Genomic DNA, 26698 nt, shown 5'->3' with positions numbered 1-26698 from the left:
TTCCCTCCGCTACCGGAAGTACCTGAAACCAAAACTGAAAATCGTAAGCACGAAGCTTAGTGAGTTCCCCAACCTACCACATACCACATACATAACCACATACTAGGCCCCCGCCCGCTGCATCGGGACTTGCCCGACATCGGACTAGCTCCGTCATCGGCCTCCACCCGACATCAGGCCCCGCCTGGCATCGAGCCCCGCTCGGTATACATATGTTTTTCTCTTAGGCCCCGCCTGTCTCTAGGCCTCGCCCGCTAAACACATACAAACATATAACATAACACATACCAAATAGCTAAACATACTCTACTATACTCCAGATCTAAGGCCTCGCCTAACATGGGCCTCGCCCCTGTCCTGCTACTGATGAGTCATGGAACCCCGTCCATAGCCCTACTGATAGTGAGATACGGGCCCCCGCCCACACTCACCTCCCTCCTAACTCGAGCCTCGCCCCTGCTCTGCTAATAATGAGATACAGAACCCCGTCCATACTCAGCTAGTGATGAGATGCGGGACCTCGGCCACACTCACCTCTCTACCAGGCACATATAAGTATCACACAGACAACAAGTATAACTACCATACTAACATACCTCGGGCCTCGCCCGGCTTCGGATCGTAATCCTGAACATATATCATAATAATACCTAGGGCTAACCCCCTGGTCTTCCTACTATACACAACATAATGGGCCGACATTGTGGCCGTAGACCCATGCACACAGTGAGGAGACTCACCTCGCACTGTTGAACCCTGCTGATACTGCTCTGGCTGCTGACTGGTAAATTCCCGAACTGCTGAACCTTCGGCTTCCCGAACTACCAATACCAAACATCACTTAGTCCAATACAATAATCCTTCTTAGGGTAAAATGACCATTCTACCCCTAGCCCAACTTGGTCCATATCTAAGGCCCAAAACTAAGGCCCAATACTAGGTAAGCTTCCCAAGCCCACTAGTGGCCCACTAATGGCCCAATTTGCTAAATCGGGCCCAATCCCTCTAATGGGCCTTACCATAAGCCCAAACATTTCCTTGGCCCATATTATCTGACTTCTGATGGCCCACTAAGGCCCAAGAACCCAAAGCATGGCCCAAACCGAGGCCCAAAAATGCAAAGCCCAAACTGATAGAGTACGCGGGGCGTACATTCACGTACGCTAAGCGTACTAGCCAATGGTGTGTACGCTGGGGTACCTGCATGTACGCTCAGCGTACTCCCCCTGTTAAGCCCTTTTCTTATTAAGTGCTTAATACTCCACTTCAGAAGCTACAATTATAGATCCTGGTCCTTTTCCACGTCTTAAACTATAAAGTCACTGACTTTGTGACTTTACTTGGCCCAAACAAGTCCAAACTCCCAAAATGATATTCCACTTCCATAAAGAGGTCTAGATCTCATGCATGAACCCATTAAGACATTCAAGATGGAGACTTTACTGCTTATGGGACCCTTTTAGCTCTGAGGGTGGCAACCCTAAGCTCACAAACGAGATTTCATCATAAAGACCCATTCTTTGGACTAAAGGAGTCCATAAACTCCTCCTAATAGAGATCTAAGAGAACAATCATCAAGCTCATAACTTTATACATTGAAAGGGTCTGGAAAGAGGCAAAAGTCCCAGATCTACAACTTCTCCTTTGATCTACCACCTTGTTTTGCTCCTTCCTTGCTTGGAGAATGGTTTTATAACACCAAAATGCTCACTAATGGCCACCAAATCTTCAAGAACACTCAAGGGAGGATTAGGGTTTCGTAGTGGCTGTCCAAGGGTGAAATGGAGGCTGACCCTTGAGGCTTATCATTCTTTTTATAGTGGCATGCCCTAAAATTTAGGGTTTCTGGACTCTGGACGTACGCTGGGCGTACATCTAATGCACCCGCGACCTTATGACCTTATACGTTGGGTGTAACCCAGCCTTACGTTGGGCGTACTCGCGCGCTTACCACCTTGCATGCACGGTCCTTCTTAGTCATCTATTTCCATTAAGGGCCAATAACGTCAATAATTTCAAAGTGTCATAACTCCTTCATTCCAAGTCTGTTTCCGACGAACTTTATACCCACGAAAAGGTGGCGAGAAGCCCTACGCTTCTAACGACACACCCCGGCCCAAAACCTCTCGAATAAAACTCAAAACTCATAAAAAACCAAAATGCACCTAGCCTTGGCCTCTGAAATCCATAAACAGATACTTTCATAATAGGGTGTTACACGCCATATAATGGGCCTAGCCCAGCATACCAATGGGCCTAACCCAACATACCATGCAAGAGTCACAAAGACATCTAGCATAGCAGATCCTAGTGGGCCAGCATTGGTGCCTTCAACCCATGGGTACAGTGAGGAGACTCGCCTCAATCAGAAGATAGCAAATCTCGCGCCCAAACTTGTTGTACAACGACTCCTCACACTGAACACAATCAATACCAATCCTTATTACATTCTTAAGGTCAAACTCATAAGACATGAGACCTAATAACGGCCCAAGCCCAAACTAGGTCCACTAATGGCCCAATCGAACTAGAGAGTCCTAGGCCCAAACAATAATCCATCTTCCTAAAGGGTAAAAGACTATTTTACCCTTCCCATAACTGGCCCAACATCTCATAGTCCACATCCCAAAATGCTCAAGGCCCAAAAAGCCCAAAATGAACATCCCGGGGAGTACGCCCCGCGTACCAGAAACGTATGCCCCGCGTACTCACCCCCGAAGCATAACGTACAAGATGGAAATGCATGAACCACACCTTATGTTGAGCGTACTCCTACGTACGCCCAACGTACTCTTCAGAGACCCAAAATCCATAATAAGCTCTTATTGGGTTAAGTCTAGAATGTCCAAACATAGATTTGACCCTTAAGGGGTGTCTTAAGTCATAAAGTTCCCGACTTTATGACTTTGCATGACTAAATGGAGACTAAACCAAAATCTAAGCTTCCTAATCTTCATAAAAAGCCACTAATACTCGCATGAAGGAGTAAAACCCCACAAGATGACATTTTTATGCACCCACAACCTCATAAATGCTAAGATCCAACATTATAAGCTCTTGGAGTAGCACATACTCACAAGGATGACTCTAAGGACCAAAACGAACCCAAAACATACCCTAGACTAGTCTAGAACATAGAGTCATCAAGTTAGAAACTTTGTACCTCCTGGAAGTTAATGAAGATGATTAGAGCTTGGATCCACAAGCTCCAAGCCAAGCAATGCTTCCAACAAGATCTCCTTCTTCTACATAGAACACCAAAATCACACCAAAAACCTAAAGAATGTTCAAATGAAGGCTGGGGTTTCGAATCTAGGGTTAAAAGAGATGGAGGTTGAGGATAACAAGATTTGGAGTTGAGTTAAGGCCATTAAATAGAGTCTAAGACCCTAAATTAGGGTTTGCATCTGGCTGGAGTACGCCCAACGTACTCCATAAGGCACCCGCGATCATCTTTCCTAGTACGCCCAACATACTCTTATGTATGCCCAGCGTACTAGGCTTAGCCCTTAAACCTCCAAACTTCCAAAAACCCTAAATTCTTCGTTTTAAGTCCGTTTTCGATGATCCTTATATCCTCAGAAAGGTGATCAGAAGCTCTACACTTCTATCAACTCTCCCTTGTCTTAAAACTTTCTGAACTTAAACCCAAGTTTCATAAAAGACCCGAACTGTCACTTATCGATATACCCTTAGGATCCAAAAAACAAACCGAACTCCCGGGTCACCCAACCTAGCCTTTCCACACCCAAGGGGGTCTAATTCTCTCTTGTCCTAAGGCTCTAATCGTTATGATAACCGATCTTCGGGTCACGACCCCGAATTAGGAAACGATTTGGAACATGGTGCTACACAAAATCTCAAACCCTAGGTTCCAAAAAGGCTAAACAAGACATGAATTCATCTAATAAGCACTTATTCCAAAAATTCTTTAGCCCAATAACTCCAGAAGGGTTTCCAACACCAAACTAACATAAAAGTGGATGCTTTATAGACATGCATGTATTGAAGCCATGATGAGTGAAAAATAAGGGGGTTTTCATAGAAATCTCATGCATGGCTCAAAAACTCAACTAAACTTCTAATCCAAACCAACAACCATGTCAAATGTTCCAGAGATTCATAAAGTTGCAAACTCTATGAGATCTTACCACTCCAACAAACAAGATCATACAAATTAAGGGACAAAACTCAAGATCTAGCAATCTATCATGATAAAAAAAATCGAGTCTTGGACACTTACAAAGGTCCAGAAGAGTGCTAAAACAAAGGATGAGAACTTGCTTGTTGCATCTTAGCTCGCTTCTTCTTCTTCTTTCTTCCTTCAAGGACTTCAAAGAACACCAAAAAGGGCCTAAATGAATAAGGAAGGAAATTAGGGTTTCTTCAGGTCTTAAGGGGGTTGATGGAGGTTGAGGATGAGAAAACCCTAGCCTCCTCATTCCTTTAAATAAGGACCAAACCAGAAAAATAGGGTTTGCCATCTGTCAGCTGCCACGTCATGGCCATATACTGCCATGTTGTGGCGACTTGAATGAAACATGTGATCCATCTTAACTTTCCACGTCGTGGTGGTGCCTCCACCACGTTGTGGCAAACCCTAAAATGCCAAAAGAATTGAAAACATAAAGTACTTCCGGATATGGGCGTTACATTGTTCATATTTGAAAATTTACTTTGGAACATCTTCCTCTTCAAACTTGAATTGAGTATTCTGATTTGCAATTTTTCTCACCAAAATGCAATGATACTTCTTATAATCGATAATGTTTGATAACCAATTTCTAATGCTTTTGAAAAAACTCGAGTATTTGCAAATCAAAATTTCAATATAAAATCTCTCACACAAATTTATGAAAACATAATTAGCAAGATTTTTGGGATATGACGGTTTTAGTATACGATTTTCATTAATAAGTATGTGCTTTTACTATAATACCCATCCGTGAATATTACAGTTTTAGTTTTGATTTTCTTTCCTAGATTAAATCCCTAATTATACGAGTCATTGATTAATCCAATGTAACAGTTAAAACTATTTCATTTGTATTTACACAAAAACTATTTCTCATTTGACCTTTAGCATATATATATATATATATATATATATATATATATATATATATATAATTCTCGTGCGGTTCTATCGAACATCTTCAAATATTTATCCACATAATCAGTTTCGTTGTAGTATGCCATAAGCCGAATTGCGTTTATATATTTTTGTAGTTGTGAAACTCCTTCAACCTCTAGCATCGCATTTCAATCGTACTCACGTTCCAAGTCGTTAGCTATGTGCATGAATAGTTGAATACTCAAACGAAATCGTCGGTTGAAATCGTTAGCGTCGTATACACAATCTTTGACAAGGTAATTGTGGACTTAATGTTGTGCGAAGCTTACCGTTTCCTTTTTTTTTTCTATCATTCTCGTTTGTGGACCAAAATTATGTGCTACTACTTGAACGAATGTTGTGAGAAAAATATCTGTCATTTGAGGATGATCAATAATTCATTTCTCTAAACATTTAAATGTATATAAAATATAGAATGAAATATTGTGTAAAAATGAAATAAATTTTATAAATTTTAGAGGTATTTACTAATTTTTTTTATTGAAAAAAATAATAATTTACTCTTTAAATATTGAAAGGCCAAAAAGAAAAAGAACCTGTTAGTAACGATCAACTTATATAATCCAAACCAAATTAATTTTAATCAACAATCAACTTATATAATCCAAACAAGTATAAAATATAGAATGAAATATTGTCTTTACAAACAAATGTCCAATACACATTTTAAATTATGTTACTTTGTCATATATTCAATAAATAATAAGATATCGCATTATTGTATTGGGCACAAACCCCTCGCGCCCCACAATGCAACCCCACACATTCCGGATGAATATTCATCATATTAGATATGTCTATATACATTATTTATTCAACAGTTAAATATAATACATCACATAATAGATAGTATGTGGATAACGCGAATACACGATTGTCTTTATATGCCACATGGGCCGGATCTAGTAAGTTGGTATCCACTATCCAGTGGTCCTGATAATCCGTAGCCCATTTTTTTTGTGTTTTATTTGATCAAACAAGAACTTGAGGAGTGAGGACAAACAATGGCATCGCTAAGGCTAAAAGGACTGGGTTGAGATTGCTACGTGTATGCTGATGCTGATGTGGCCACTATTTAAGCGTGAGTTTGGAGGGGAACACCACCCACGCATGGTGGTGGTGGTGTGAGTTCCCGAGACTACCTAGGGGGTGTTTGGCTTATCTTTTTGGAAGCCAAAAATCCTTTTGGCAAAAGTTACAAAAAGTTAGGATTTTCTGACTTTTCCAAAAAGTCAGTTTTCATTATATAAAAAATTCAAAAGTTGCTTTTAAATTGTTTTTACCAAACATCTTTTGCATTTTATCTTTTCCAAAAAGAATTTTTGGGCTCTCAAAAGATAAGTCAAACACCCTCCTAGGAACAATTATAATTTTGCTTTTTATTCATCACTTACTATCTCTTTTTTTCCCTCCGTTTTTTATCTTTCCATCACTTTCTTACTCCCTAACACCATTTTCCACTAATAGCATGATGTGACATGCCTTCACACATAAATACATTATGATGCATTCAATTTAGTCTAACCATCTAGTCGTAACACTATAATCGTGGTGCAACTCTGACACTGACACTGACACAGTGACATATGTCGCCTGCCATACAAACAATTTTGTTTTTTTGGAGGGAGTGATGGTGTGTATGCTAAGGAGCCACGTCATTTTTTTTTTACCTTACACGTAAGCATATCATGGTGCTATAGAGTGGTAGTGTACCTTAGCATGCCTTTGAAAAAAAACAAAAATAAAAACAACCGGTCACAAAAAAAGCATCACTCTCTCATCTTTGTCATCTCGCTAAGCTACCGACATCTTCTTCTTGGCGCAAACCCTTAGTACACGATAAAGGGTGGTGTTGGCGCATGCCAAGGAAGTTGGCGAGGGAGATGGCGCATGCCACTCCTTGCAGTCTTATCATCCGGCCATGGCCATCATGTTGGCCGTCTTGCTATCGGCTCTAACCACAGTTCACCGCGTCACCACCAATTATTAAAAATGAGATATTAATTGATATTTTTCTACTATTTGTTATTTGAAAATCGAATTTTGGTCGTTGCTAGTTTTTTGCTTGTGAGATTGTTAGTTGAGTCGTAGTTTGTTGGAGATTGATTTGTTAGTAGTTATAGCATATTTTTGGTTTATGGAAAACTAAAATGGTTAGCGTGTGTACGTTGTTTGAAAGAATTTTTACTTAAATTATTGTTTGTCTAAAGTTGAATTGTTAATTGTATTTGTTACTAGTTAATCATTACCACCAAAAAACTTTTAGATTAACGGTAACATGTGATGGTGGAAAATTACCTTTCAGCAAGTCCCGATTGGGATGAAAGGTATGGTTAGTAGTAAATTATGTTTGTGTTTTTTTTAGAACGGTAAACACATACATTCTTTACACTTTTCATTTTGTCTCCAATGGAAGTTGAACTTTCAACCTTTGGCTTAGAAGGACACCAACACCTGATTGTTGATATCGTTTGGCCACAAACTCTTTGGTAGTAAGTTATGTTTGTGTGTGTTAGTTGTTCTAAAAAACTAATTAAAAACTACTAAAAAACTTGTAGCCCTTTGATATCCGATGTTCGTGAAAAGGTGCTCATCATCATCTATATGTTGGGGTTCAAGTCTCGTTTGAGACAAACATAAATAACTTATAAGTAAAATAGGAAGTGTGTGTTTGTTGTTCGGAAAAAAAAAACTAGTTAGTATTTAATGATTTTTTGAATTAAATAATAATTGTTTTTTTTTTCAGAACAACGAATTTTATTAGAAAACATGTAACATCCCAAAATTCAAGACCAAAAATTTCATTTTTAGTTTAATAATTCATAAAACAGATTATTGAAAACATCATGAAGTTATCTCATATCATAAAAACCCATACGTCATATGTCTCAAAACATGTCATAATATAATAATGTCAGAGTACAAAATCCCAAGAACATCATATTGCGGAAAATCGTGGTGTGATGTGCTGCTATCGTGCCGGCTCCTTTCCCTTCGAAGAAGAAGGACCTGAAACAAAAACCGAAACTGTAAGCACAAAGCTTAGTGAGTTATCCCATCATACCGCATACCATACAATAATCATACTATCTAACATATCCGGGTACTAGACTACCCCTTCGGTCTCTTTCAACCGGTAACCGCCTAGCATATCAGGGTGCTGGCCTACCCCTTCGGTCCTTTGACCGGTACCTCGCCTAGCATATCAGGGTGCTGGCCTACCCCTTCGGTCCTTTCGACCGGTACCGGGGACTATTTCACCCTCTACTTCTACCATATAACATTTTAGCTCATAAACACATAAGTCATATTCTGCCTAGCTTATCCGGGTGCTGGCATACCCCTTCGGCCCTATCGACCGGTACTGGGGTCTATCCTACCCCTCCTACCACTATCACATAATATCATAGCATAATAGCACATAAAGCATAACATATAGTGACATACCAGATAATTATCACAAAGACAATCATCTCTACTATAACTCTTACTAGTGGGCCGACATTGGTGCCTTCGACCCACTTCTACTGGAAGGTAACTCACCTCAAATGTCGTGTAGTAGCTGAACTGTCCTCGGCTATGGGATCAACTCCTCTCAAACTCCTACACATAAAAATCTCCTTTAATTACCCTTTCATACTCATAACCCCTGTAAGGGCCAACTCTGGTCAATGATCAAAGTCAAAGTCAACATCCTAGTCAGAGTCAACATCCAGTTCAAAGTCAACATCCTGGTTGACTCAACTCACTGAGTTGGTCCATCAACTCGTCGAGTTCCATGATCCATAAAACCCTGGAAATCTCGATCCAACTCGTCGAGTTCCTCTTCATAACAGAGTCGGGACATTTCCCTCTCAACTCGTCGAGTTCCTCCTTGAACTCGTCGAGTTCTTCAATCTTCTAAACCCAAAAGCATGGCCAATTCGCTGAGTCATCTCCTAGACTCAACGAGTTTGCCCAGTAACAGAAATGGTTGAGAAAACCACGACCCAACTCGCCGAGTTGTATGAACAACTCGTCGAGTCCCCCATAGTCTAAACTCATTCAGTCGTTTCCAGTCGGGTTTAATGCTTCCAAACCATAGATCTAGTCCCCTTGGACCAAGTTACCACGTAAAGTTGCTAACTTTACGTCCATGCATGGTGTCATGAAGTTAGAAACACCAAAACTAAGCTATATAAGGGATCTAGGGCATTGGGAAGGGCCAAGGCTTGCTAAAGTTGGCAACTTTAAGCCTCATAAGCTCATGAGTGCCTAGATCTGAAGTCAAAACCTCATGATACACTCAAATCCCGAAAATGACTTCAATATGGCCCCAAAGTAACAAAATACAACCCTAAATGAAGATCTAAGCAAAGGAAAGCCAAGGTATCGACTTTATACCTCAAATGAGTCAGAAATGTAGCTCAACCTCCGAATCTACTGGCTTCCCCTTGAATCTTCAAGCTTCTCCTTCCTTATCAAGCTTCAAAATCACCAAGAACACACAAAAAGGCTCAATAACACTCAAAGGTGGATTAGGGTTTCGTGGCTAGGGTTTGGAGTGATGGAGGCTACAAATGAGGCCACCCTTTGGAGGTTAAGGTGCTTAAATAAGGTGCAAAACCCTGAAATTAGGGTTTCACTCTGGCAGCCCTACTCGTCGAGTTGAGGCTCTCAACTCGTCGAGTAGACTTCAAGTCCCGCGTCCAAAAATCCATTCCTACTCGACGAGTTTGGGGCCTCCAACTCGTTGAGTCCCTTTGCAAAAATGACTTATTTCATTCAAAATAATATATATATATATATATATATATATATATATATATATATATATATAGAGAGAGAGAGAGAGAGAGAGAGATTCATTTATTCTAACTATCTATTGTATGGATGTAGGGATGATTGTGAACCAATCATTTTAAAACATAAAATAAAGGTAAAAAAAGTAATATTACGTATTAATTAATTATGTTAATTAATCAAATTAAAGGAATATCCCCTTGATTCACGTTTCCATCTCTATAACCCTACCCCTTTTAAAATGACGATCTTCATACGCCCCCGCGTATTTCTTCGTCACTGGAAACAACATCTTGGATCGTCGCCCTTCGTCCCTGTACAACGCAAATCTATCCTGATACCCTCATATTGGTACCGAAAATTCGCCAAAGACGCATCTCATTCAAGAGGAATAGAGAGTTTCAGAGTTGGTTCCATTTTTTTCATCTTTGATTACTTTCTTGTATTTCCCACTTCTCGGTATTGTGCATAGCAGAAGGCTAGTACTGTGCACAACAAAAGGCCGAAAACGGCTATGGAGAAGGATGAGTTAGGAGACGCATCAACAGGTTCGAACCTTCCCACATCAACTCTTACTTTGACGGATCCTTCCCTCCATCGACTTCTCCTTTTCTGTTTGAATCCTCACACATGGTAATTTAAATTTACTATCTTTGAGCATTATAATGCAAATTATGTTTCAGATTTAGTGTATTCTCTTCTATATAGTTGGTGTGTGTTTAAATTCTAACAAAAAAAACATTGGGGCCGGGAATATTTTGATTTAATGGAACCCTAATAGATGAACTGTGCTTTTTTTTATTCCGATCGTCCATTAATAGAGTTTTCAACACTATAGATCGTCACCTGGTCTCAATGTGTTGTTACTAACATCAAAGGCCATTATATCCTTGAATTTTCATTCCTTTTACAGAATTCAAAACCTTCCGGAATACTTTCAGAAACTCAAGTATTCATGACACGACCATTATAGTTCTCTTACTTAAAAGCAATAGTAATAGGTACTCCTCTAAACCAAAGTGTGATCGATGTGTCAAAATCATTGTTTCATGTCATCGTATCTTTTGTTGGTTGTTTATCAATACTTGGTTTACATAGACTGATAATTTTATGAAACATAGCATTTGTGTTCCATAATCCTAATATAAAGTTTAAAAAAGTTTAAAAACATAGGATGGATTCAAAACTATAAGTTATAATGGAGTCGGAAAATGTAATGCCAATGTATCTTTTGATGGTTGTTTATCAATATTCGATTCACACAGGAACATGAAGTTTGTGATTATATCATTATAATGTGTACCTGTGATACCAAATGTAACAGGGCTTGTTTCACCAATAACATATGGCATATACGTAGAGTTAATTACATGTGGCATAACAACAAAAGAATCATCAACTTTTTGCCTGGTATGAATATCATCATCTCCGGTTGTCATGAGTGACATTCTGTATGCACTCCCACTTATAGAACTTAGATATTTATACTATGTCAACCCATGTTAGCATTTTCTTGCCTAGATCTTGTTATTCTCACAGCAGTCATTCTGACATAATTCCATTTCATAGTATAGTTATTCTCGAAGAATGTTATGATCAAGGGCATGGAGGTAATAAAGATAAATGGTGTGTGAAGAGGAACATGATAATCAAGGTCCTTACGTCTGCATGATGATGTGTGGGATGAAAATGAACAATCTTTACCGACCTTCCAAAAAGAAAGCAATGTTTATCGTCTTTTTCTTTAAGAATCTATCAACATCATATTCTTTTAGAATGTACCAAATTAGTGATATTCTTTTAGAATGAATGTAATTTATGTTCATAGTCTTTTTTTAAAAGAGATATTTATATTCATAGTTGTATTCTTTAAGAATAAATGTAATTACTTATTCTAAACTATTAAAATTCATCTCATATAAAATTCATATTCATTAAAAATATATATATATCTTGATAATATATGTTTAAAGTATTCTGTCAGAATATAATGTTTTTCTTCAAGATAATCATGAACACATTCTTTTAAAATGTCTGAATTAATATAATTATTATAAAAAAACCAGATTCTTAAAGTTAAGAAAATTAATTATTTCCTAAAGTTCGTAATTTTTTTTTTAAATTTATGTTAATTTACTAAAATACCCTTATAATGAAATTAGATGGTACTTGTCACACCCCCAAACCAGAACGGCGGAAACGTTTGGGGGCGGATGACTTCATGTAAAGTATCATAACAATTGAATAATAGAAATCAAAACATTACAACCATTGTATTGAATATTTAATAAGTTTACATTGTGCTCAAAACATTGTTTACATGATATCAAATGCATATGACAAAAATAACGTGATGCGACGACGCCCCATCCTCCAAAAACTCTTGGGTTACCTGTTTACTAATTTCCTGAGAATACAAGTGATTTTGAAAAGTGTCAACAATTAAGTTGGTGAGTTCATAAGCATTTTGTATGAGAAGGATCTTGTAACTGTTTCATGTAAAATGATAGTGTATACCTTCAGAAAATCCAATATTTTCTTTAAAAATGAGCTGTGGTGTTATGAAGTTTTATCTTTATATAAAACTACTTGAATGTATGTTCACCTGTAAACCAAATGTTTTGTTAATACCCTATATGAGTTATTATAACCATACTAATGCGACTACTGGCCTGAACGACGTGCTTCGGGCTTCGGAACTGTTACGACATTTGTCACCCCAGACCTGCCGGTCTAACTATAGCTAACAATTTAGGTGCGGGGTTGTCAATCCCGTATAGATCTATACACAAGTGTCACGCTCTTCCTACAAGAGACTCTGGTTATAATTCATGACTTTAATGTGTACTCTGGTAGGTATGGTGAAGCCAAATGTCTCACAACCAGTATCAATCGATTTACGTGAACTGAAAACTCCTTTTTCTTGTAGATGAAATAATTATATGTTTCTTCTGAAATGATAGTGTAATGTTTGTGACTCCCAAACTATACCAATTATAGTTTATTTTGTTTGTTTGTTAAGACTATTTATATAATCCTTTATATAAATACATAGTAGTTATCATGTCTAGATGTTTTTAAATGAATATGTCATAAAAACTTACATCTAACACAAGTATAAAAACATTTAGTACGATAAAGACAATTTCTAGTTTTTGACTTTTCTGTCCATGTTTTTAGAAAAATTATAGAAAAATCATTGTAAGTCGAAATTTGGATCCATAAACTCTCAGGGCTTATAATATGAGTCTATTTTGTCCATAATATTTTTCCCTGACCTTAAGTAGTTCTTAACCAGAGTGAAAATGTTCATTTTTACAGACTGGTCCGAAAATATTCTGAAATGATAGGCATTTTTGTTAAAATCACCATAAATTGTAGAAAAATCGTATGAATGCGTGCGAGTAGTCGTTAAAAAGGTATAGACCTGAACTATTTCGATACTGAATAGTTTTGAAATATATTAAATTTAAGCAGGGTAAAACAGTCCGTGAACAGACCACAACTTTTCTGTAAAAAGCTGATTTTTAAGCGTAGATACGTTTTAGTGACATAACTTGTATTTTTAGTTTGCAAAGCCTTTAGATCATCCAAAAAGGATTTTTTTTACTTGTATCCCCCCCCCCTAAAACTTGGAAAACTCGAAAATGAAGGGGTATGAACTCACCTTGAGTGGATTTCTTAGTGGATAAATAGATGAAGATGAAGATCCTCAAGCTTAGAACACTTGAAGATGGTTGAAGAACACTTGATGATGATATTACCCTATGGATAATAAAACATATAAATGTGTGTAAATGTAACAAAACTAGTATCAATGTGTGTAAAAACACTAGATCTATGGAGGAAAGCTTACCAAAATTTGAAGAACCAATTTGTGGAGAATTAACCTTTAGAAAAATGGAGTGTTCTTGAGAGAAATTGAGAGAATGAAGAAGATGAAGATGGTGAAATGAGACCCGGGGGGGGGGGGGGTGGACGAAATTTACAAGGGAGGGGGAAGGGAGGGTGGTGGGGTGGGGTGGTGGGATGTTTGCTTGGTTACATGTTGGACAATACTTGGGTGTATGTTGGGTATTAGTTTAGTTGGGAAATTGGAGTAGGATTTGACTCATTTTGGGGCTTTCCATGCACCTAAAGTCAACCCTTTTATCTTTTATAAAAAGTAAGAGTTTTTATAAAAAGATGGGTGTTTTATAAAAAAATGGTAAAACTAATGTCTAATTACCTATTTTGAATTATGAAAATTCAAATCATTATAAAGGAAGTATTATCAATAAAGATAATAGCACAATGTGTTCAAAATATTATTTATACTAAAATAACATATGTTGGAATTATCGAAATTAATGTTGCTAATCCAAAAGTAGGATTTTTTTTATTCAACCGGAAATATCATTAAGCCCACCGAAATCACATGGTGATTTTGGTCCAAGTGCCACCGAGATCATAGTGTTTTCGATCCTAAATTGAGAATTCTAAAAGCGAGATCATAGTGTTTTCGGTCCTAAACTGAGAACTCTAAAAGCAAAGTATAAAGCACAAATTTATGTCATAATTAGTTGATTTTCGTTGACTTTGATTGACCCAGAACTGCCAGTTGTCACATTATCCCCCCGTTAGAGGGATTTTCGTCCCGAAATTTGTTCTAGAGTGGATACGCATGAGCTAGGGAAAAGATGTGGGTACTTCTGTTTAATTTGACCTTCTCGTTCCCATGTGAATTCAGGCTCTCGCTTGGCGTTCCAACGGACCTTCGCTATGGGTATGCGGCTTTGTTTCGTGCTTTTGACCTCCCTGTCCATGATCTCTACCGGTTCCTCGACGAAGTGGAGCAACCTTAATGCTAGTGTGATAGTTGTTATTGTATGGGAACTCGATGAGTGGTAACTTGGTATCCTAAGTTCTAGCGAAGTCTATCACACAAGCTCACAACATATCTTCCAACGTTTGATTAGTTCCCTCGCTCTGCACGTCGGTTTGTGGGTGGTAGGTTGTACTCATGTCAAGTCTAGTTCCCAAGGACTTTTGTATTGATTGCCAAAACTGTGAGGTAAATCTGCTATCTCTGTCAGAGATAATGGATATTAGCCTGCCATGTAATCGTACAATCTCCTTGATGTACGTGCCTGTTAGTTTCTCCATCTTGTCTCTCTCCTTTATTGGTAGGAAGTGTGCGGATTTGGTTAATCTATCAACGATCACCCAAATGGTGTCCAGTCCACCCGTCCTTTTATGTCCGAAGAATCATTATGTTATTCTTTTGTAACGTCCCAAAAATTTTCGTTTTTAAATTAATAATACTATTACCCAAAACATCATCACAAAACCATGGCGGAACAAAGTGTATCAAATACATCATGAAACATTAGAGTAATCATAAAATACGGAAAGAGGTGGTTGGTACACTACAATCATCCCGGACTCTTCCCCTTCGTACCAGAAGTACCTAAAACATAAACTTAAAACGTAAGCACAAAGCTTAGTGAGTTTCCCGAAATACCACATACCATACATAATAAACACATATCGAGCCCCGCTCGGTACACATATCTTTCAGTCAGCGGGCCTCACCCGCTATACATATAAACATATAAACACATAAACACGTAACACATGCAATAACCATAAAGATATATAACACACAAAATGGTCATCGGGCCCCGCCTGGTAAGCATACCAGCACATAACACATGAAAGAGTTGCGTAGAAATATAGCATCCTAAACATAACAAATCATGGCCGACATTGGTGCCTTTGACCCGCCAAACTGAGTGAGGAAACTCACCTCTAGCTGCTGAAATACACTAAAGAATCTCTGTCTGTTGGTCCGGAAAATCTCTGCTTTATCATCATCAAAATAATATCCAATTATTAATTGGATCTCAACCCAGCTAAGAATCTAAGCTACTTAGCCCATAACCAAGGTAAAATACCATTTTACCCTTGTCCTTACATGGCCCAAAACCAAGGCCCAACCCAACTACTCAAAAGGCCCAAATCCTAAATGGCAACCCAAGGCCCAATTATGGCCCAATCTTCCAAATTAGGCCCAAAACTCATCATGGGCATAAATCTAAGGAAGCCCAAATACTAGCCAAAAGCCCAAATTAGAATTCTAATGGCCCAACAAGGTCAAAACTTAAAAAGCCCAAACTATGGCCCAAACCAATAAGGCCAAGCCCAAAACGCCCAACTGTTGAGTACGCGGGGCATACTCAACTCATACGCCCAACGTACTCCTCTGACCATTATTCTTCTTCATTAAGCACTTAAATAGTTAAGACCTTTTGCTATACCCTCAGATCTGGTTCCTCAGGGTGTCTTATCACGTAAAGTTGGCAACTTTACACACATGCATGGCTTAATGGAACCTAATACTCAAAAAGAAGCTTAATAGATATCTTAATACATGTATGAACCAATATCCTTCATAAATTTTGCATTTTTATGAACAAGGGGCCTGAATGGAGCTAAGATCTAGCATCCATTGCTTCTGGAGTCGATCAAAAGCTCATCTTTAACCCAAAAGACTCAAAAGTGCATAAAAGACACCACAAACTAGATCTTTAACAAAAGTTTTGGATTAGGTGTCTAAGTCCATAACTATAATTGGTATATACATGAATTGATAGTAGCATAGTCCTTTTGGGTTGCCATCATAATTAGCAACTAGACAATATGACTTTTGGAGAGAGGTTGAATTTATTATTTGAATAATAAATTTGAGCAAATGATTTATTAATGTATTATGAAAATAATATATTAATTAGAAATTATAAAATTTTAATAATATTTAATCGGAAATTAATTGGAATTAATTTCGGGATTAAAATAATTAATTAAAAGTGTAGGGACTAAAGTGAAATTGTTCAATAGTTGAACAAGAGGTTCCAAAACCTTCCTAGGAAGGTGGTGAACGAAATTTCTAAGGATAATTAGGGTTTCTAGATTATCCCATGTGGATAATTATGGAGGTGGATAATTACCAATTTGAATTAATAATATTTTATTCAAATTAGGGTTATCCAATGTATCCTATCTGCACTATAAATAGACCCATAGGGCTTCACATTTTCTACCACTCTAAACCCTAGAAGGATAGTCGAAAATCTCAAGCCTCCTCCCCTCTCTCCTCTCTCATCCTCTTGCTTAGTTTGGGTGTGAACCATAAGAGGCGTGACACTTGTGACGCTTGCTCTCAAGGTTGAAGAAGACTTGGATTTTTCATTGTTATTACAACATAACAATCAAAGGTATGTTTTCTAACCCTAGTTATGATTTTCGAAATTATACTAGTGCAATTAGGGCTTTTCTTTTGATGTTCAATACTGGTATGTTCAATTAGAGAAAACATAGATCCAAGAATATTAGGGTTGCATGCACACATAGGGATTGTTTGTTATGCTCAAAACCCATCAGTGGTATCACAGCCTTGTCTTGTTTTCTACTGAATTTGATGCAATTGGTTGAACTTGATCAATTAGGTTTTATGGTAATTAAACCCTTTGGACTTTGGGTTTTTCGCAATTTATGGTTTCCTAACACTAGATTTCAAAATTTTGAAAAAGGGTTTTAACCCTTTCCTTTGTCCTTTAATTTTCAAAAATTAGGGTTTCCTAACCCTCTAGATTTTCAAAAATATGATAAGGATTGAAATCCTTGCCTTCCCCCCCCCCCCCCTCCCCCCCAAGATTCATGATTTTCGAAAATTAGGGTTTCATGATAGGGTTTTCTTGTTTTTGGTAATTATCTCTTTATGTGATTTATTTGGATAATGATAAAACTTGAATATCCCTCCCATGTTTTTCAAAAATTAGGGGAGAGGATTAGGTTAAATTATTTTTATTAATTTAATTGGATAATCCTCAAATGATTTAATAAATTAATTAAAAGTTTAATTAATAGATAATTATTAAATCAATTTCTTTTAAATTTAATTAAATTGTTTTAATTTCGAAATTTCAAAGATTATAAACCCTATTATTTTGAAATGTTTAAAATACACCTTATACTATATGTAAAATTAAAAGCTTAATATTTACTATATGTATAAGACAAGTCAGTCGAACCACTAGTACGCCTCATTCACGAAGCCGATCTATAAGGGGGTATAAAGAAACTGCCTATAAAATGGTAGTTGAATGAGTGTCCACTCTCAGTAGTTAGCCGAACGAGTTTGATATGACAAATAATTCTCATTAATTTATAAAGTGACTAAAATGTTTTATTAAATTCTCAATCTTAGTTACTTTAGGAAAAATGTGAATTTGATGCTAATCCATGAAATTACACATTGCACCTTATATAAGTCGTCAGTGGAGCATGTGTGGTTAACCGACACACTAATATGGACTAATAAAGGGTGGCAATGGGTGTCTCGTAAATTATCATTGATTGATGGAGCGTGTATGGCTAACCGACACATTAATTAGATGATAAATGACAACGAGAGTACCAAACTAATTTCCATGGTTATTCACATCTTGTTTGTGATCCTCGGTATCCCAGTCACAAATGGAAGAGCATAATCGAGATTAAACATGTCATTGAATAGTTCAATGAATCTCAAAAGATCTAGGAATTTCATAAAAAAACCAAATTCGTTTTAAATTTTGTTTTCGTGGTAAATTGTCATTTACCTACCTTTGTTTATTTCACAATTAGATTACATCATCCCTTTTCTAAGCTGTGAATTATCTAGTTGGATCCTAGCCTTAATATTTCATTTGGGTGTTATATTGAGGAATATTCCTATCTAAGCAAAACTTGTCCTTCTTTTTCAGATGCCAACTCCCAACGATGCTTCTGGCTCCTCCAACAACAACAACTCCTCCAACTCCAACAACAACTTCACACTCTTGAACATCTGCTCAAGGGTCACTTTTGATGGCACCAATTATAATGATTAGATGCGAAACATAAAGACGGCTCTATGTTTCGAGGACAAATAGTATGTGCTCAAAAAGGAACTCCTCGAGTTTGATGAAACAAAAGCTACCCCTGAAGAACTAGGAGAGTATAGGCAACACTACAATGATGCAACAAAGGTTGCTTGCATCATGGTGGAGACTATGACTCTGAGTTACAGAGGTTCTACGAGGATTACGAGCTGTATGAGATGAACAAGGACTTGGTGGAAAAGTACCACCAGCGATCTCGTCAAGAGAAATACGAGGTAGTGAATTCCCTCATTACCAGCAAGATGAAAGACGGAGAGTCCGTCCGCAGCCACGTGCAACGAATGCAACGATACGTGGAACGCTTGCTGAAGCTTAATGTGAAATTTGATGAGGAATTGGCTATTAATATAGTCTTGCACTCATTGCCTAGCTATTATGATCAGTTTCTTATGACTTATCATCTGAACAACCAAAACACCACATTAGCTCAACTTCAGAACCTGCTGAGAACTGTTGAAAGTGGACTAAAGGGAAAAAGTATTGCCTCCACTCCTGCTGCTGGTGCTCCTATCTTGGCCATTGGGCAAGGAAATTGGAAGAAGAGGAAAGGCCCTCCTAAACAGAATTAGAAGGGAAAATCCCAGGTTGGGTCCTCAAGCAATGGATCCAAAGGAAAGACCAGTTCTGATGCTCCTCCCGCCTCTGATCCTAAAGAGGCTACTTGCTTTTACTGCCGTGATAAGGGGCATTGGAAATGAAGCTGCCCCAAGTACATGCAAGACACAAAGGATGGAAAAATAAAGCCAACCTTGGCAGGTATTTAAATATCTTATCCAAAAACTCATCATATTCTCATTCTTGGGTCCTTGATACAAGATGTGGTTTTCACATTTGTTCTGATTTGTAGGGGATAAGAAGAAGCGAGGATGTGTAGCATAGGAGAATGAACCTGATCATGGGCAATAGGAGATCATCACATGTTACCAAGATTGGTGTCTATAACTTAGTGCTTAGTAATGGGTCGTGTTTGGATTTGAACAATTGTTGCTATTCGTCAGAATGACAAGAAACATCATTTCATTTCATGCTTTATATAGACAAGATTTTAGATATTCTTTTGATAATGAGAATGAATCTATTTATGCTTATAAAAATGGTGTATTTTATTTTAAAGCATTACCTTGTGATGGTGTGTATGAAACTGTGATGGTTGTAGACAATTTAGGTAATAGTGTTTTACAGATTGATTCGTCTAATGGTTTAGACAAAGAATGCTTGTGTCACTGTCGTCTTGGACATGTCAACAAGAAACGCATTGCCCAACTTCAAAAGGATGGAGTGTTGGAACCATTTGACTTAAGGTCGGATGATACATGCGAGTCTTGTTTGCTTGGAAAGATGACTAAATCACCTTTCACTGGTTCTTGTGAAAGAGGTGAAGGATTGTTGGATCTCATACACACATATGTGTGTGGGCCCTTCAGTTCCACCACAAGGGATGCAAATCGATTCTATGTGACTTTTACTGATGATTATAGCAAATATGACTATATCTACTTAATCAAGCATAAGTTAGAAACCTTTGAAAAGTTCAAAGAGTTCAAAGAAGAATTCGAGAATCAATTGGTTAGGAAGATCAAGATGCTCAGATCTGATAGAGGTGGTGAGTATCTCGGTATCGAGTTCTACGAATATCTCAAGGAATATGGAATAGTTTCAAAATTGACACCTCCTAGGACACCACAACTTAATGGTGTGGCTGAGAGGCGTAAGCGAACCTTGTTGGACATGGTTTGTCCATGATGAGTCGAGCTTCACTTCCAATCACTTTCTGGGGGTATGCCTGAGAGACTGTCGCCCACATTCTTAATCTTGTCCCAACAAAGAAGGTTGCCAAAACACCTCACGAAATATGGACATGGAAGGTTCCCTCGTTGGCACATATCAAGGTTTAGGGTTGTGAAGCTTTCGTTAGACGAGAGACTCACGACAAGCTTGAACCTCGAAGTGAGAGATGCATTTTCATCGGCTACCCAAAAAAAGTCCTTTGGATATTTTTTCTATAGACCTAGTGACAACGTGGTCTTAGTGGCACGAAGGGGAGTCTTTCGTGAAAGAGAGCTCATATGCAATGAGGACAGTGGGAGTACTATTGATCTTGAAGAAATTCAATATTCAAACGAAGAAGGAACCTCTAATACTAGCGCTCAACCTGAGGAAGAAATTCCTGTTGAACCAATTGACGAGTCATTACTTCTTAGGCGTTCCAGTAGAGTTAGCATCCCGCCTATGTTTTATGGTTTCCATATAACGACAGAAGGTGATACGTTTATCAGTGATAATGCACTTGTAAATTTGGATGAACCTGCTAATTACAAGGAAGAAATGGCGGGCCCTAAGTCTGCCAAATGGAAAGAGGCAATGGACAGCGAGATCAAGTCCATGTATGACAACGAAGTTTGGAATTTGGTTGACAATGTACTAGGTCGTAAGACAGTTGGGTGCATATTGATCTTCAAGCAGAAGACCAACATGGATGGAAAGGTGCACACTTTCAAGGCTCGACTCGTTGCGAAGGGCTTTACTCAAACCCCAGGGGTTGACTATGATGAGACCTTCTCACCGGTAGCTAAGATAAAATCTATTAGGGTAATGTTAGCCATAGTTGCGTTTCATGACTATGAAATTTGGCAGATGGATGTCAAAACCGCTTTCCTTAATGGAAAGTTGGTTGAGGATGTTTACATGAGTCAGCCAGAGGGTTTTGTGGAGGCTAAGTACCCCAATAGTGTGTGTAAGCATGAGAAATCAATCTATAGATTGAAACAAGCTTCTCCCAGATGGAATCTTTGCTTTGACGAGAAAGTTAAAGAGTTTGGATTCTCTAGAAGTGAATATGAATATTATGTATATGTCAAAGCTAGTGGGAGTATAGTCACATTCATGGTATTGTATGTTGATGGCATACTACTCATAGGAAACGACATTCCAACCTTGCAAGAGGTCAATTCTTGGCTTGGAAAGTGTTTCGCTATGAAGGATCTGGGAGAGGCTGCTTATATTTTGGGAATAAGGATTTTAAGAAATAAGAGTAAAAGACTAATTGGACTTAGTCAAAGTACGTATTTGGATAAGGTGCTTAAGCGTTTTTGCATGGAAAATTCCAAGAAAGGAGAGTTGCCTATCTAGAGTAATACCAAACTGAGTAAGACTCAGAGTCCGAGTACTAATACAGAGACATCATAAATGAGTCGAGTTCCATATGCTTCCGTCGTTGGATCGATCATGTATGCTATGAAATGTACTCGCCCTGATGTGGCTTTTGCTTTGAGCATGGTATGTCGATATCAAGGAAATCCAGGTAGAGCTCATTGGATAGCGGTCAGGAGTATTCTTAAGTATCTACGAAGAACTAAGGACTGGGTCCTTGTGCTTGGTGGCAGTGATGACTTAAGAGTTACTGGGTATAGTGACGCCATCTTTAAAATAGACAGAGACAACTTCCGTTCTCAGTCTAGCTGGGTGTTTAGCCTTAATGGAGGAGCGGTAACTTGGAAAAGTTCCAAGAAAGAAATGGTTGCAGATTCTACCTATGAATCAAAGTACATTGCGGCAAGCGAAGCATCAAAGGAGGCTATACGGTTGAATAACTTCATCAAAGACCTTGGAGTTGTGCCAGCTATAAATGAGTCAATGGAGATTTTTTGTGATAATGAAGGAGCGGTTGCCTTGACAATGGAACCAAAAGATCATGGCAAATCTAGACATATCAACAGAAAATACCACTTTATCAGACATAGAGTAGAAGGACACCTCGTCATGAAGAGGGTATCATCTGAAGATAATCCTGTTGATCCCCTCACAAAGGGTCTGAGTAGGGTTAAGCACATTCAGCATGCAAGGAGCATTGGTCTGAAGGATGATATTAGTTTTAGTAGTTAGATAGTTATTTAGAAACTTGAAACAATGTAAATGTAATTGACATTTGATGATTAAATAATAGAGATTTATTTATGAGTATTATTTACTATCTTTGGTTAATTGTTTATTATTGTGTTTTATTTTGCATGTTTTACTTCCCGAATAATTATATTATTCAAATATCTACAGTCGATCATACTTTGGAAGTAAGTAATGAATTAAGGCTGTCATGAATTGGGTTGTAGATTGTCTAAGGGTTTAGACATAGCAATGATTTGCTGCAACATTCATAAGTACTTTTGAAATGGAGAATTTGAGTATTGGATTAACCCACGCTCAGAAAATTACTTCATGGAATTTATCACGAGTAATTCTGAGATGATAATATTGTATAATCTTGAAACGGAGATATATGAGTTGTTGTTTACAAGTTGGTTGTGCATTGATGATACGTAAACACATCAGTAACTTGATGTTATAAAACGTATTGTTGTGCATGAATTGATGAGTAAATAGTGCAAGCATATAAACCAAATTTTATCTGTTCCTTTTCCCCTAATGGGAAAATAGATATCTTGGGTCCCTCGGTGATTTGGTGATGACTTATAGTGTCGGGCCCGACCAGGACTAAATTGATGTGTTCAATTAGTAGTTCTTCTCCATTACGAATCCGAAATCAAGAAACAAACTGTTAGACAATGAGAATGATTATATTCCATGTCATTTGTCCACATGATATGTTGCAGAATGGAGGATTATATGATCACTTATCTTAGGACACGTTACTGACTGGGTCAGAGTTCGACGACGGCTTTGAGAGCTACAATTTGCTAATCAGTTTTTGAAGTTATACTGGAAACTATAGTTATTAGACTTATCCAAGTGGGAGACTGGTGGATTAGGTGTCTAAGCCCATAAATATAATTGATATATACTTGAATTAATAGTAGCACAGTCCTTTTGGGTTGCCCTCATAACTAGCAACTAGAGATGATGACTTTTGGAGAGAGGTTGAATTTATTATTTGAATAATAAATTGGAATAAACGATTTATTAATGTATTATGAAATAATATATTAATTAGAAATCATATTATTTAATTAATATTTAATCATAAATTAATTGAAATTAATTTCGCGATTAAAAGAATTAATTAAAAGTGCAGAGACTAAAGTGAAATTGTTCAATAGTTGAACAAGGGGTTCCAGAACCTTCATAGGAAGGTGGTGAACGAAATTCTTAAGGATAATTAGGGTTTCTAGATTATCCCATGTGGATAATTATAGAGGTGGATATTACCAATTTGAATTAATAATATTTTATTCAAATTAGGGTTATCCAATGTATCCTATTTGCACTATAAATAGACCCATAAGGATTCATATTTTCGGCCACTCTAAACCCTAAAAGGATAGACAAAAATCTCAAGCCTCCTCCCCTCTCTCCTCTTTCATCCTCTTGCTTAGTTTGGGTGTTAACCATAAGAGGCGTGACACTTGTGACGCTTGCTCTCAAGGTTGAAGAAGACTTGGATTTTTCATTGTTATTACAACATAACAATCAAAGGTATGTTTTCTAACCCTAGTTATGATTTTCGAAATTATACTAGTGCAATTAGGGCTTTTCTTTTGATGTTCAATACTGGTATGTTCAATTAGAGAAAACATAGATCCAAGAATATTAGGGTTGCATGCACACATAGGGATTGTTTGTTATGCTCAAAACCCATCAAAAAGGCCATCAAGGTGAGAGCTTTATACCTCAAATGGCTTGAAATGATGATGGTGAAGCTGGATCTACAAGCCCAAGCTACTCCCAAGCAACCACCAAGACTTATTTTTCTTCTTCTTTCATTAAAACACCACCAAAATCTTACTAATAAGCTCAAAATCTCACAATAGGCACTTAGGGTTCGATTTCAGGGCATAAGATGATGGAGGCTGATTAAACATGTCGAAGAGGTGTTATAATGAGGTTTAAATAGGGTGCAAACCCTATAAATTAGGGTCTACCCAAACCGTGCGTACGCCCATCATACGTGGGTGATGCTAGCGACCAACAATAGCTAGTACGCTACGCGTACTCATAGAGTACGCCCACGTACCAGCCAAGGACCAAAATGAAAGGAATTTGCATAAAAGGGCTAAAAGGGAACTTACGAAAAACTTGAATGTTACATCTTTTGTATAGTAAAACCATTTTATTATATTATTTTTACAATAAAACCTTTTTATGTTATGATTTTGTACAATAATTAATTTTCGTCCATTTATACCACGTATTTCGAGCTCTTCATGTGTGCCAGAAATGCCTTACGAAGAAGAAGAATCATATAACAAAATAAGAAGTAGCTAACCAACTTCTAGGAGAGATATAATTGACAGCACTGGTCTCGGTAACTATATCACCCACGGAATTTAAAGATCCTAAAGGATCATGTGTCATATATTCTGCGAAATGACATTCTTGCTAAGGTTGTATGTCTTTTTCAGCCGACTTAAGTCCAACCCATTTGAACCTCTTAAGGGTTCTAACCAAGGAGCATGCATATCCCAAAAACGCATAGTTTATCCTCTATGAATGACTTCTCCAACGAGGGAACACAATAAATATTAATCTAAACTGGTAGGACCTTGAGCAAATCCAAATTTAGCTCCAAGTCATTGGTCTCTAATTAGAAAAGTAAATGCTTGAGCTTGAGCAGGTTCTGGTCTAGTGAGTCCGTAAAACTTACTAGGATAATTGGTATTATTAAACCAGACAAAACAAAAAGTAATGAAACCATATATATATATATATATATATATATATATATATATATATATATATATATATGTGTGTGTGTGTGTGTGTGTGTGTGTGTGGGAAAAATGAATATTCCCTTGAGGGTATATAAGTTTAGGTACCCAACCCACCAAAACAATTCGTTTTGTTTGATATATTTGTTGGTTTGTGAAAATACCTGTTAGGGTTTCCAATGCATTCCATACGTATAAATAATACACCAGTTATATTATATTACAATGAGGACCCTATACTATCAATATATACCTACACTATACAACAATAGAATAAATAGTTTACTAACACTCCCCCTCAGTTTGAGCGGGAGGTTCACGAATGCTTAAACTATTACGAAAATCTGTAAATAACTGTGTAGGAAGTCCCTTTGTAAATATATCAGCAAACTGGTGTGCAGATGGAACATGCAAAACGCGAACATGACCAATGGCAACACGTTCCCTAACGAAATGTAAATCTATTTCCACATGTTTGGTTCATTGGTGTTGAACTGGATTAGATGCTAAATACATAGCACTCACATTGTCACAAAACACAACAGTAGTACAAGTTAAGGGACAAGACAGCTCTAGTAAAAGATTACGAAGCCAAGAGGCTTCAGCGACAACGTTAGCCACCCCCTATACTCGACTTCGGCACTAGACTGCGATATAACATGTTGACGTTTTGAATACCATGAAACAAGATTATGCCCAAGATAAACTCAGAACCCAGAGGTGGACCGGCGTGTCGAGGGACACCCGACCCAGTTAGCATCAGAATACGCAACCAAACGATCAACATTAGACGGACGAATGTAAAGACCATGACCTATAGTACCATGGATGTAGCGTAAAATTCTGTTGAGAGCATAGGAGTGAGGTTCAGATGGGTAATGCATGAAGAGACAGACCTGCTGAACAACATACGCAATATCAGGGCGAGTGAAAGTCTGATATTGTAATGCACCTGCAAGACTTTGATACAAGGTCGGATCGGAGACTGGCTTTCCTTCTGAAGAAAGCTTAAATTTTGTGTCCGTCGGAGTGCTACACAGATTACAAGAGAGCATTTCAGCGCGAGCAAGAATCTCTCTTGCAAAAACTGTCTGTGAGAGAAAAAGAATAGTGGAAGTGCGTGAAGCAGAAATGCCGAGAAAGAAAGATAACGGTCCTAA

The sequence above is a fragment of the Lactuca virosa genome, chromosome 8, assembly GCF_052849685.1.
Source record: "Lactuca virosa cultivar CGN04683 chromosome 8, Lactuca_virosa_CGN04683_v6, whole genome shotgun sequence".
Lineage (NCBI taxonomy): Eukaryota > Viridiplantae > Streptophyta > Magnoliopsida > Asterales > Asteraceae > Lactuca > Lactuca virosa.
This window is presented reverse-complemented; position numbering follows the sequence as displayed.